This window comes from Balaenoptera borealis, assembly GCF_965194805.1.
Source record: "Balaenoptera borealis genome assembly, chromosome: 2".
NCBI classification, from domain to species: Eukaryota; Metazoa; Chordata; class Mammalia; order Artiodactyla; family Balaenopteridae; genus Balaenoptera; species Balaenoptera borealis.
This window is the reverse complement of record NC_138867.1, coordinates 144,813,350-144,827,295: the sequence shown is the minus strand read 5'-3', so window position 1 is coordinate 144,827,295 and position 13,946 is coordinate 144,813,350. Positions and strand designations below refer to the sequence as shown.

Sequence of the window (13,946 nt, the reverse complement as noted above, 5' to 3'; positions counted from 1 at the left end):
CTGGGTGGAGTACTCTTGGTTGTAGGTTCTTCCCTTTCATCACTTTAAATTTATGCCACTCCCTTCTGGCTTGTAGATTTTCTGCTGAGAAATCAGATGTTATCCTTATGGGAGTTCCCTTGTATGTTATTTGTCATTTTTCCCTTGTTGCTTTCAATACTTTTTCTTTGTCTTTAATTTTTGTCAATTTGGTTACTATGTGTCTTGGCATTTTTCTCCTTTGATTTATCCTGCCTGGGACTCTCTGCGCTCCCTGGACTTGGGTGGCTATTTCTTTTCCCATGCTAGGGAAGTTTTCGACTATAATCTCTTCAAATATATTCTTGGGTCCTTTCTCTCTCTCTTCTCCTTCTGGGACCCCTATGATGCGAATGTTGTTGCGTTTAATGTTGTCCCAGAGGACTCTTAGGGTGTCTTCATTTATTTTCATTCTTTTTCTTTATTCTGTTCCATGGCAGTGATTGCCACCTTTCTGTCTTCCAGGTCACTTATCCGTTCTTCTGCCACAGTTATTCTGCTACTGATTCCTTCTAGTGTATTTTTCATTTCAGTTATTATATTGTTCACCTCTGTTTGTTTGTTCTTTAATTCTTCTAGGTGTTTGCTCCTTAATTCTTCTAGGTCTTTGTTAAGCATTTCTTGCATCTTCTCGATCTTTGCCTCCATTCTTTTGCCAAGGTCTTGGATCATGTTCACTATCATTATTCTGAATTCTTTTTCTGGAAGGTTCCCTATCTCCACCCCATTTCGTTTTTGTTTCCCTTGGGTTTTATCTTGTTCCTTGATCTGGTATAAAGTCCTCTGCCTTTTCATTTTGTCTATCTTTCTGTGAATGTGGTTTTCCTTCCACAGGCTGCAGAATTGTAGTTCTTCTTGCTTCTGCTGTCTGCTCTCCAGTGGATGAGTCTATCTTAGAGGCTTGTGCAAGCTTCCTGATGGGAGGGACTGGTGGTGGGTAGAGCTGGGTGTTGCTTTGGTGGGCAGAGCTTTAATCAGCTTGTCTGCAGATTAAATAAAATTTTAATAAAAAGTTTAATCCACTTATCTGCTGATGCATGGGGCTGGGTTCCCTCCCTGTTGGTTGTTTCGCCTGAGGTGACCCAGCACTGGAGCCTACCTTGCTCTTGGTGGGGCTAATGGCAGATTCTGGGAGGGCTCACACCAAGGAGTATTTCCCAGAACTTCTGCTGCCAGTGTCGTTGTCCTCACGGTGAGCCACAGCCACAGGCATCACCTGCCTCTGCAGGAGACCCTCTAAAACTATCAGGTAGTTCTGATCATTCTCCTACGGGGTCACTGCTCCTTCCCCTGGGTTCTATGTGCTCACTACTTTGTGTGTGCCCTCCAAGAGTGGAGTATCTGAGTGGAGTTGAGACTCTGAGACTCTGCGTGGAGTCGCACAGACTCTGGGTCCTGTGAAGCTTCGATGCTTTGTGGTTCTAGAAATCCTATAGGAGACGGTCCACAGCAGGTGAAGCTAATGCTGTCAGTAGAGGTGGTGAAGCCAAAGATCTGCAGTTCCGACTAGAGGTGCCGATGTACATACAGGACAAAATCATCTCGTGTGAATGTAGTTCAGGCATGTTTAAGATGAATGGAGCCATGTTAATGCCTACCATATTCTATCTTGAGCCTCTCCTCAGGGACCCCCTCCTCAGTTCCTGAGGCTCCTGTAAGTCATGTACAGGGGACTGGAGAGTGGACTCTATCCAGTCTGAGCCCTGAGTTACCCTGTGTGTATCCTAGGATACTTTGTATTTCTGTGGTGTCTGTTGTAAAATCAACTCTTTCATTTCAGATTTATTTGGGCCCTCTCTTTTTAAAAAAACATACTACTGTTGTCTTTTATTCATTACAGAAGTTTAATAAGTGTTTGACCTACCAGACTTACTCTATGTATACTTTTTGCAGTGAGATTTTTACTTTTCTTTGTTTTCTTGTTACTATCAATAATTAGTGAGACTTCTTTTAAGCTGCCTTCAACATTGATTATAAAGCTGCTTTATTAGTGATGACAGAGCCTTAATAGAAGTCATGTTCTGGTTGTAAATTAGAATGCAATGTGCAAGCAAAAAGCCCCTTAAGTTTATTTTTCATTAATGCTTGTTCTTTATTTAATTTAATTTTTATTTTTTATCAGAGCAAATTGGATTAAAATGTTTTGTTTCTTCTAGGTGTGCAAGATGTGGTTCTTTTAAACATATACATATATCTATTCTTCTTTGGATCATTTTCCCATGTAGGTTATGATACAATGTTGAGTAATCTTCTCTTGGTATTACGTAGGTCTTTGGTGATTACACATTTCACATTTGTTTCTATATCTATGTTAACCCCAATATCCTAATGTATCCAATGGTCACACCTTTCCATTTGGTGAACCATAAGTTAGTTTAGTGAATCTGTGATTGCATTTCTCTGTGGAAATATCTTCATTGGTATCAATTTTTAGCTAAGACCTATAAGTGATATTATAGGATATGTGTCTTTTGCTTTCTGACTTAGTACAATTTGCCTGATTACCTCAAGAATCATACATGGTGCTGCAAATGGCATTGTTTCATTTTTTTCCCTGGCTAATATTCCATCTGTATGTGTACCAGTTCTTCTTTGGCCACGCACTTCTTGATGGACTTTTTGGTTGCCTCCATGTCTTGGCTATTGTAATACTGCTGCAATACACATTTGCTTGCCTGTGTCTTTCCAGTTCTATCTTCTTATGTTATAGGACAAGGAGTGGGCTTGCTGTATCATATGGTAGCTCAGTGTGTACGTTTTAAAGGCACCACCATTCAGTTCTCATTAGTGGCTCTTTCCAGGTTACATCCAACTTAAAGTTGAGGGTATGCATTTCTCCAAAACACCTTCAGTATTTATTGTTTGTAGTTTTCTTGCTGAGGGTTATTCTGACAGGTGTGAGCTGATACCTCTTTGTGGTTGAATTTGCATGTGTCCCATAATCTGTTGAAATTGAGCTTTAAAGCATGTCCTTTTTATTTATCAAACTGTGATTACAGCTTAATTCTTCAAGGTGTTTTCTTAAAGTATGTGTCACATTTTGAAAATTTTTGGCCATTACCTCCCTCGAGATATTTTGAGGGCAGGTTTCATTTACAGCCCTGCATTACTTGCTCATATGAAGTGACCATTAGCACAGGCTTTAAAGCTGCTTTTGCAGGTAACAGCCTGAGGGCGGCAGCCTTTCTACGTTCCCCACTCTGGTAACTAGGGAAACAGACCTTCCGGCCTGTGGTGTTCCTCGGTTATAAATTAGAGTGCAATGTGCCCGGATAAACCCACAAATGCTGATGTCTCCTTACTTTGTTCGTTTTTTAAATTTAATTTATATTTAGTATTGGAGTAATATTCCATTGTGTACATGGACCACTTCTTCTTCGTGCATTCCTTGGTTGATGGACATTTTCATTGCTTCCAAGTGTTGGCTATGGTAAATATTGCTGGAGTGAAGGATTGCCAGCCTGTGACTTTTGGATTCTCATTTTCTCAGGTGATAGGTCCAGCAGTGGTTTTGATTGATTGACTGGTAACTCAATGTTTCCCTTTTCAAAGCACTTACATTGTGTTTTCATTAGTGGCTCTTAACATGCCCCCCTTACAACCGAGGGTACGCATTTTTCCACCATCCCTTCAGCATTTATTTTTTGCAGCATTTTTGCTAATGGCCATTCTGACTGCTGTGAGCTGATAGGTTTTTGTAATATGGGTATGTATGTCATTAAATATTCTAAAATTCATCATTTTTCCATGCCTTTTTCTTTTCTGTTAAAAGAAAAAAGAAAAAAAATGTGAGTACAATATACGTCTTGAAAGTGTCTTCCTGGAAGGTTGCCCCCTTTTGAATTTTTTGGTCAGTTTTCAACCCCAGGATTGTTTTGGAGTGTAGGTGTCATTTACAGGCCTGCAATGAGTGTGAATATTTAGTGACCATTAGCACTAGGTTTAAGCTGCTGTTGTTCGAAACGGCCACAAGGCAGCAGCATTTCTCCATTACCAAATCTGGTTACTAGGGCAGCAGAGCCGTTCTGGAAGTCGTTTTCCTAGGTTGTAAATTTGAATGGAATGGGCCGGAAATTGCCCCATAAGTTATTGTCTGATTAATTCTTTTTGGTTGTTTTAATTTTTTAAATCAGGGTAATGGTTAGAATGTTGTTTGTCCAAGGTGTACACACTCTGGTTCATTTACACATTATTTATATCTATTTATGTAGAGATCCTCTTCCCATGTAAATTATTACAGAGCGTTCTATAGACCTCCCTTATTATATGGTCGGTCTTTTTGTAATATGTATATAATATGTATTTGGATCATATCCATATCATATAGTAACACTAATCTTCATTTATCCATTCCCCCCACCTTTCCCTTTACATGAGGAAAGTTGGTTTTCTAAGTTTGTGAGTGTTTTTCTCTGTGAAATGTGATCATTTGTGTCAGTTATTAGGTAACGCCTATAAGTGATATCATAGGATATAAGTCTTTTGCTTTCCGACTTACCTCATGATTTGTGATTATCTCCAGGCTCATGTGTGGTGCCTCAAAGAGCAGTGTTTCACTGTTTTCCATGGCTAATATTCCATTGTGTACCTGGACCATTTATTCTATATCCATTCACTTGTTGATGGATATTTTTGTCGCTTCACTGCCTTGGCTATTCTGAATAAGGCTGCATTGCAGCTTTTGCAACCTGTGTCTTCTCGATACTTGTCTTCTCAGGTGAGAGGACCAATGGTGCGCCTGCTGGATTGAATGGTACCTAAATTTTTACTTTTAAACGCAGCTCTTTTCTGTTCTCATTACTGGCTGTTAAACACTTTGCATTTCACCAGCAACTACAGGATACACAGTTCTCTACAACCGTAACAGCATTTATTGTTTGTAGACTTTTTGCTGATGGTCAGTCGTCTGGTGTAACTTGAAAATTTTGTAGATTAGATTGCATGGGTCTAACACTTCCTGAGGTTGAGCTTTATCAATTTTCCTTTTTTTTTAAAAGAGAGTGAGTAAAACTTAACTCTTCATAGTCTCTTCTTGAAACATTTGCCTGTTTTGAATTTTTTTCTCCATTCCCTACTTCAGCACAATGTTTTCGGGCAGGTGTGCTTTACAGCCCTGAGTCCTTGTGAAAGTTAAGTGACCATTAGCTGTGAGTTTAAAGCTGCTCTTGCAGGAAACGGCCACAAGTTGGCAGCATTTCTCCTTTACCAAATTTGATTACTAGGGAAACAGAGCCTTAATGGAAGTGGTGTTCTAGGTTGTAAATTAGAATGGAATGTGCCAGGAAAAAGCCCTTTAAATTTATGTCTCATTACTTCTTGTTCATATTTGTAATTTACTTTTTATTTTTTATCACAGCAAATTTGATTACAATGGTTTGTTTGTCCTAGGTGTGTAAGATGTGGTTCTTTCACACATATACATGTATCTTTTCTTCCTCACATCCTTTTCCCATGTAGGTTATGAAACAATGTTGAATAGTCTTCTCCTGGTCTTCTGTAGGTCTTTGGTGATATATATTTCACATGGTGTGTATATCTCTGTTAACACCAATATGGTAATGTATCCAATCCTCATACCTTTCTATTTGGTGAACCATAAGTTTTTTTTTAATGAATCTGTGATTGCCTTTCTCTGTGGAAATATCTTCATTGGCATCAATTTTTAGGTAACTCCTAAAAGTGATATGATAGGATATGTGTCTTTGGCTTTCTCATTTACTACAGGTGGCGTGATTACGTCTAGACTCATCTATGTTGCTGCAAATGGCATTGTTTCATTTTTTTCACTAGCAAATACTCCATCTGTACATGGAGGAGTTCTTCTTTGTCCACCGTCTGTTGGTGGACTTTTTGGTTACTTCCAGATCTTGGCTATTGTAATACTGTGCAAAGCAGATTTGCCTGCCTGTGTTTTTCCAATTCTCTCTTGTCAGATTATAGTTCGAGGAGTGGGCCTGCTGGATCATATGGTAGCTCAATGTTTACCTTTTTAAGGCACCTCCATTCTGTCTCATACGTGGCTCTTTCCAAGTTACGTCCAACTGAAAGTTAAGGGTATGCATTTCTCCACGACACCTTCAGCATTTATTGTTTGTAGTTTTCTTGCTGATGGTTATTCTGACAAGTGTGAGCTGATACCTCTTTGTGGTTGAATTCGCATGTGCCTCATAATCCGTTGCAATTGAGCTTTAAGGCATGTCCTTTTTATTTTTCAAGCTGTGATTACCCCTTAGTTCTTCAAAGTGTTCTCTTAAAGTATGTGTCACATTTTGAAATGTTTTGGCCATTACCTCACTCAAGACATTTTGAGGGCAGGTTTCATTTACAGTCCTGCAGTACTTGTTCCTATGAAATGACCATTAGCACAGGCTTTAAAGCTGCTTTTGCAGGTAACTGCCAGAGGGCGGCAGCCTTTCTATGTCCCCCACCCTGGTAACTAGGGAAAAGCCCTTGTGGCCTGTGGTGTTTCTCGGTTATAAATTCGAGTGGAGTGTGCCCGGACAAACCCACACAAGCTGATGTCTCCTTACTTTTGTTGGATTTTTAAATTTAAGTTTAATTTTTTATTGGAGTAATTTTCCACTGTGTACATGGACCACTTCTACTTTGTGCATTCCTCGGTTGATGGACATTTTCATTGCTTCCAAGTGTTGGCTCTGGTAAATATTGTTGGAGTGCAGGATTGCCAGCCTGTGACTTTTGGATTCTCATTTTCTCAGGTGATAGGCCCAGCAGTGGGTGCGATTGATTGACTGGTAGCACCGTGTTTCCCTTTTCAAAGCACCTTCTTTGTGTTGTCATTAGTGGCTCTTACCACGTCCCCCTTAGAATCGAGGGTACGCATTTCTCCACAATCGCTTCAGCATTTATAGTTTGCAGCATTGATGCTAATGGCCCTTCTGGCTGCTGTGAGCTGATAGATTTTTGTAATTTGGGTTTGCATGTTTTGAAAATTCGTAAAACTCATCATTTTTCTCCGCCGTTTTCTTTTCTCTTAAAAAAAGGAAACATTTGGGAGTACAATAGAACTCTTGAAATTGTCTTCTTGGAAGGTTGCCCTCTTTTGAATTTTTTGGTCGATTTTCCACCCCAGAATTTTTTTAGAGAGCAGGTGTCATTTACCAAACTGCAAGTTTGGTGAATATTTAGTGACCTTTAGCAATGGGTTTAAAGCTGCTGTTGTGGGAAGTGGCCTCAAGAAGGCGGCATTTCTCCATTCCCAAATCTGGGTACTAGGGCAGCAGAGCCTTTCTGGAAGTCGTGTTCCTAGGTTGTAAATTACATTGGAATGTGCATGGAGAAACCCCCATAAGTTTATGTCTCATTATTTCTTCTTGGTTTTTAAATTTTTTTTAATTGTTGTAAAGCTTAGAATATTGTTTGTCCTAGGTGTACCCAGTCTGGTTCAGTTGTACATTATATATGTCTATTCACGTACAGATCCTCTTCCCATGTAAAATGTTACAGAGGGTTCCACAGACCTCCCTTGCTATATGGTCGGTCTTTTTGAGATACGTATATAATATGTGTTTGTATACATAAAGTAACACTAATCTTACTTTATCCATTCCCCCCACCTTTCCTTTTAGATGAGCAGAGTTTGTTTTCTAAGTCTGTGAGTGTCTTTCTCTGTGGAAATATGTTCATTTGTGTCAGTTATTAGATAACGCCTATAAGTGATATCATAGAATATAGGTCTTTTGCTTTCCTTCTTAGCTCATGTTTCGTGATTATCTCCAGACTCATTTGTGGTGCCTCAAAGAGCAATGGTTCATTGTTTTCCATGGCTAATATTCCATTGTGTACATGGACCACTTCTTCTTTCTCCATTCACCTGTTGTTGGACATTTTGATTGCTTCACTGTCTTGGCTATTGTGAATAAGGCTGCACTGCAGCTTTTGCAGCCTGTGTCTTCTCGATTCTTGTCTTCTCAGGTGAGAGGTCCAATGGTGCGCCTGCTGAATTGAATGGTACCTCCATTTTTACTTTGAAACACAGCTCCTTTCTGTTCTCATTATTGGCTGTTACCCTTTTATGTCTCACCAGCAAGTAGAGGGTACACAGTTCTCTAAAACCTCTTCAGCATTTACTGTTTGTAGACTTTTTGCTAATGGTCAGTCGACTGGTGTAAGTTGAAACTTTTTGTAGATTAGATTGCATGGGTTTAACAGTTCCTGAGGTTGAGCTTTTATCCATTTTCCTCTTTTTCTTAAACGAGAGTGAGTGAAACTTACCTCTTCATACTCACTTCTTGAAACATTTGCCTGTTTTGAAGTTTTTTGTCCATTCCCTACTTCACAATTTTTTAGGGCAGGTGTGCTTTACAGCCCTGAGTCCTTGTGAAAGTTAAGTGACCATTAGCTGTGAGTTTAAAGCTGCTCTTGCAGGAAACGGCCACAAGGTGGCAGCCTTTCTCCTTTACCAATTTTGGTTACTAGGGAAACAGAGCCTTAATGGAAGTGGTGTTCTAGGCTGTAAATTAGAATGGAATGTGCCAGGAAAAAGCCCTTTAAGTTTATGTCTCATTACTTCTTGTTCATAATTGTAATTTACTTTTTATTTTTTATCACAGCAAATTTGATTACAATGCTTTGTTTGTCCTAGGTGTGTAAGATGTGGTTCTTTCACACATATACATGTATCTATACTTCCTCACATCCTTTTCCCATGTAGGTTATGACACAATGTTGAATAGTCTTCTCCTGGTCTTCCGTAGGTCTTTGGTGATATATATTTCACAGTGTGTGTATCACTGTTAACCCCAATATGGTAATGTATCCAATCCTCATACCTTTCTATTTGGTGAACCATAAGTTTTTTTTAATGAATCTGTGATTGCCTTTCTCTGTGGAAATATCTTCATTGATATCAATTTTTAGGTAACTCCTAAAAGTGATATGATAGGATATGTGTCTTTGGCTTTCTCATTTACTACAGGTGGCGTGATTACGTCTAGACTCATCTATGTTGCTGCAAATGGCATTGTTTCATTTTTTTCACTAGCAAATACTCCATCTGTACATGGAGGAGTTCTTCTTTGTCCACCCGTCTGTTGGTGGACTTTTTGGTTACTTCCAGATCTTGGCTATTGTAATACTGTGCAAAGCAGATTTGCCTGCCTGTGTTTTTCCAATTCTCTCTTGTCAGATTATAGTTCGAGGAGTGGGCCTGCTGGATCATATGGTAGCTCAATGTTTACCTTTTTAGGGCACGTCCATTCTGTTCTCATTCGTGGCTCTTTCCAAGTTACATCCTACTTGAAGTTGAGGGTATGCATTTCTCCACAATACCTTCAGCATTAACTCTTTGTAGTTTTCTTGCTGATGGTTATTCTGACAAGTGTGCGCTGATACCTCTTTGTGGTTGAATTCGCATGTGCCTCATAATCCGTTGCAATTGAGCTTTAAGGCATGTCCTTTTTATTTTTCAAGCTGTGATTACCCCTTAGTTCTTCAAAGTGTTCTCTTAAAGTATGTGTCACATTTTGAAATGTTTTGGCCATTACCTCCCTCAAGACATTTTGAGGGTAGGTTTCATTTACAGTCCTGCAGTACTTGTTCCTATGAAATGACCATTAGCACAGGCTTTAAAGCTGCTTTTGCAGGTAACTGCCAGAGGGCGGCAGCCTTTCTATGTCCCCCACCCTGGTAACTAGGGAAAAGCCCTTGCGGCCTGTGGTGTTTCTCGGTTATAAATTCGAGTGGAGTGTGCCCGGACAAACCCACAAAAGCTGATGTCTCCTTACTTTTGTTGGATTTTTATATTTAATTTTTATTTTTTATTGGAGTAATTTTCTACTGTGTACATGGACCACTTCTACTTTGTGCATTCCTCAGTTGATGGACATTTTCATTGCTTCCAAGTGTTGGCTCTGGTAAATATTGTTGGAGTGCAGGATTGCCAGCCTGTGACTTTTGGATTCTCATTTTCTCAGGTGATAGGCCCAGCAGTGGGTGCGATTGATTGACTGGTAGCACCGTGTTTCCCTTTTCAAAGCACCTTCTTTGTGTTGTCATTAGTGGCTCTTACCACGTCCCCCTTAGAATCGAGGGTACGCATTTCTCCACAATCGCTTCAGCATTTATAGTTTGCAGCATTGATGCTAATGGCCCTTCTGGCTGCTGTGAGCTGATAGATTTTTGTAATTTGGGTTTGCATGTTTTGAAAATTCGTAAAACTCATCATTTTTCTCCGCCGTTTTCTTTTCTCTTAAAAAAAGGAAACATTTGGGAGTACAATAGAACTCTTGAAATTGTCTTCTTGGAAGGTTGCCCTCTTTTGAATTTTTTGGTCGATTTTCCACCCCAGAATTTTTTTAGAGAGCAGGTGTCATTTACCAAACTGCAAGTTTGGTGAATATTTAGTGACCTTTAGCAATGGGTTTAAAGCTGCTGTTGTGGGAAGTGGCCTCAAGAAGGCGGCATTTCTCCATTCCCAAATCTGGGTACTAGGGCAGCAGAGCCTTTCTGGAAGTCGTGTTCCTAGGTTGTAAATTACATTGGAATGTGCATGGAGAAACCCCCATAAGTTTATGTCTCATTATTTCTTCTTGGTTTTTAAATTTTTTTTAATTGGGGTAAAGCTTAGAATATTGTTTGTCCTAGGTGTACCCAATCTGGTTCAGTTGTACATTATATATGTCTATTCACGTACAGATCCTCTTCCCATGTAAAATGTTACAGAGGGTTCCACAGACCTCCCTTGCTATATGGTCGGTCTTTTTGAGATACGTATATAATATGTGTTTGTACACATATAGTAACACTAATCTTACTTTATCCATTCCCCCCACCTTTCCTTTTAGATGAGCAGAGTTTGTTTTCTAAGTCTGTGAGTGTCTTTCTCTGTGGAAATATGTTCATTTGTGTCAGTTATTAGATAACGCCTATAAGTGATATCATAGAATATAGGTCTTTTGCTTTCCTTCTTAGCTCATGGTTCGTGATTATCTCCAGACTCATTTGTGGTGCCTCAAAGAGCAATGGTTCATTGTTTTCCATGGCTAATATTCCATTGTGTACATGGACCACTTCTTCTTTCTCCATTCACCTGTTGTTGGACATTTTGATTGCTTCACTGTCTTGGCTATTGTGCATAAGGCTGCACTGCAGCTTTTGCAGCCTGTGTCTTCTCGATTCTTGTCTTCTCAGGTGAGAGGTCCAATGGTGCGCCTGCTGAATTGAATGGTACCTCCATTTTTACTTTGAAACACAGCTCCTTTCTGTTCTCATTATTGGCTGTTACCCTTTTATGTCTCACCAGCAAGTAGAGGGTACACAGTTCTCTAAAACCCCTTCAGCATTTACTGTTTGTAGACTTTTTGCTAATGGTCAGTCGACTGGTGTAAGTTGAAACTTTTTGTAGATTAGATTGCATGGGTCTAACAGTTCCTGAGGTTGAGCTTTTATCCATTTTCCTCTTTTTTTTAAACGAGAGTGAGTGAAACTTACCTCTTCATACTCACTTCTTGAAACATTTGCCTGTTTTGAAGTTTTCTGTCCATTCCCTACTTCAGCACAATTTTTTAGGGCAGGTGTGCTTTACAGCCCTGAGTCCTTGTGAAAGTTAAGTGACCATTAGCTGTGAGTTTAAAGCTGCTCTTGCAGGAAACGGCCACAAGGTGGCAGCCTTTCTCCTTTACCAATTTTGGTTACTAGGGAAACAGAGCCTTAATGGAAGTGGTGTTCTAGGCTGTAAATTAGAATGGAATGTGCCAGGAAAAAGCCCTTTAAGTTTATGTCTCATTACTTCTTGTTCATAATTGTAATTTACTTTTTATTTTTTATCACAGCAAATTTGATTACAATGCTTTGTTTGTCCTAGGTGTGTAAGATGTGGTTCTTTCACACATATACATGTATCTATACTTCCTCACATCCTTTTCCCATGTAGGTTATGACACAATGTTGAATAGTCTTCTCCTGGTCTTCCGTAGGTCTTTGGTGATATATATTTCACAGTGTGTGTATCTCTGTTAACCCCAATATGGTAATGTATCCAATCCTCATACCTTTCTATTTGGTGAACCATAAGTTTTTTTTAATGAATCTGTGATTGCCTTTCTCTGTGGAAATATCTTCATTGATATCAATTTTTAGGTAACTCCTAAAAGTGATATGATAGGATATGTGTCTTTGGCTTTCTCATTTACTACAGGTGGCGTGATTACGTCTAGGCTCATCTATGTTGCTGCAAATGGCATTGTTTCATTTTTTTCACTAGCAAATACTCCATCTGTACATGGAGGAGTTCTTCTTTGTCCACCGTCTGTTGGTGGACTTTTTGGTTACTTCCAGATCTTGGCTATTGTAATACTGTGCAAAGCAGATTTGCCTGCCTGTGTTTTTCCAATTCTCTCTTGTCAGATTATAGTTCGAGGAGTGGGCCTGCTGGATCATATGGTAGCTCAATGTTTACCTTTTTAAGGCACCTCCATTCTGTCTCATACGTGGCTCTTTCCAAGTTACGTCCAACTGAAAGTTAAGGGTATGCATTTCTCCACGACACCTTCAGCATTTATTGTTTGTAGTTTTCTTGCTGATGGTTATTCTGACAAGTGTGAACTGATACCTCTTTGTGGTTGAAGTCGCATGTGCCTCATAATCCATTGAAATTGAGCTTTAAGGCATGTCCTTTTTATTTTTAAACTGTGATTACCCCTTAGTTCTTCAAAGTGTTCTCTTAAAGTATGTGTCACATTTTGAAATGTTTTGGCCATTACCTCCCTCAAGACATTTTGAGGGCAGGTTTCATTTACAGTTCTGCAGTACTTGTTCCTATGAAATGACCGTTTGCACAGGCTTTAAAGCTGCTTTTGCAGGTAACTGCCAGAGGGTGGCAGCCTATCTATGTTCCCCACCCTGGTAACTAGGGAAAAGCCCTTGTGGCCTGTGGTGTTTCTCGGTTATAAATTCGAGTGGAGTGTGCCCGGACAAACCCACAAAAGCTGATGTCTCCTTACTTTTGTTGGATTTTTATATTTAATTTTTATTTTTTATTGGAGTAATTTTCTACTGTGTACATGGACCACTTCTACTTTGTTCATTCCTCAGTTGATGGACATTTTCATTGCTTCCAAGTGTTGGCTCTGGTAAATATTGTTGGAGTGCAGGATTGCCAGCCTGTGACTTTTGGATTCTCATTTTCTCAGGTGATAGGCCCAGCAGTGGGTGCGATTGATTGACTGGTAGCACCGTGTTTCCCTTTTCAAAGCACCTTCTTTGTGTTGTCATTAGTGGCTCTTACCACGTCCCCCTTAGAATCGAGGGTACGCATTTCTCCACAATCGCTTCAGCATTTATAGTTTGCAGCATTGATGCTAATGGCCCTTCTGGCTGCTGAGAGCTGATAGATTTTTGTCATTTGGGTTTGCATGTTTTGAAAATTCGTAAAACTCATCATTTTTCTCCGCCGTTTTCTTTTCTCTTAAAAAAAGGAAACATTTGGGAGTACAATAGAACTCTTGAAATTGTCTTCTTGGAAGGTTGCCCTCTTTTGAATTTTTTGGTCGATTTTCCACCCCAGAATTTTTTTAGAGAGCAGGTGTCATTTACCAAACTGCAAGTTTGGTGAATATTTAGTGACCTTTAGCAATGGGTTTAAAGCTGCTGTTGTGGGAAGTGGCCTCAAGAAGGCGGCATTTCTCCATTCCCAAATCTGGGTACTAGGGCAGCAGAGCCTTTCTGGAAGTCGTGTTCCTAGGTTGTAAATTACATTGGAATGTGCATGGAGAAACCCCCATAAGTTTATGTCTCATTATTTCTTCTTGGTTTTTAAATTTTTTTTAATTGTTGTAAAGCTTAGAATATTGTTTGTCCTAGGTGTACCCAATCTGGTTCAGTTGTACATTATATATGTCTATTCACGTACAGATCCTCTTCCCATGTAAAATGTTACAGAGGGTTCCACAGACCTCCCTTGCTATATG

At 39.5% G+C, this 13,946-nt stretch overlaps 1 long non-coding RNA gene across 1 annotated transcript; it reads left to right on the top strand.

Moving 5' to 3' along the window:
- Positions 1–4,882: 4,882 nt before the first annotated feature.
- On the top strand, positions 4,883–11,443 carry LOC309624016. The gene is made up of 2 exons (XR_014241743.1): positions 4,883–4,919; positions 11,354–11,443. It is a non-coding gene; the product is annotated as an uncharacterized lncRNA (long non-coding RNA).
- Positions 11,444–13,946: the final 2,503 nt, after the last annotated feature.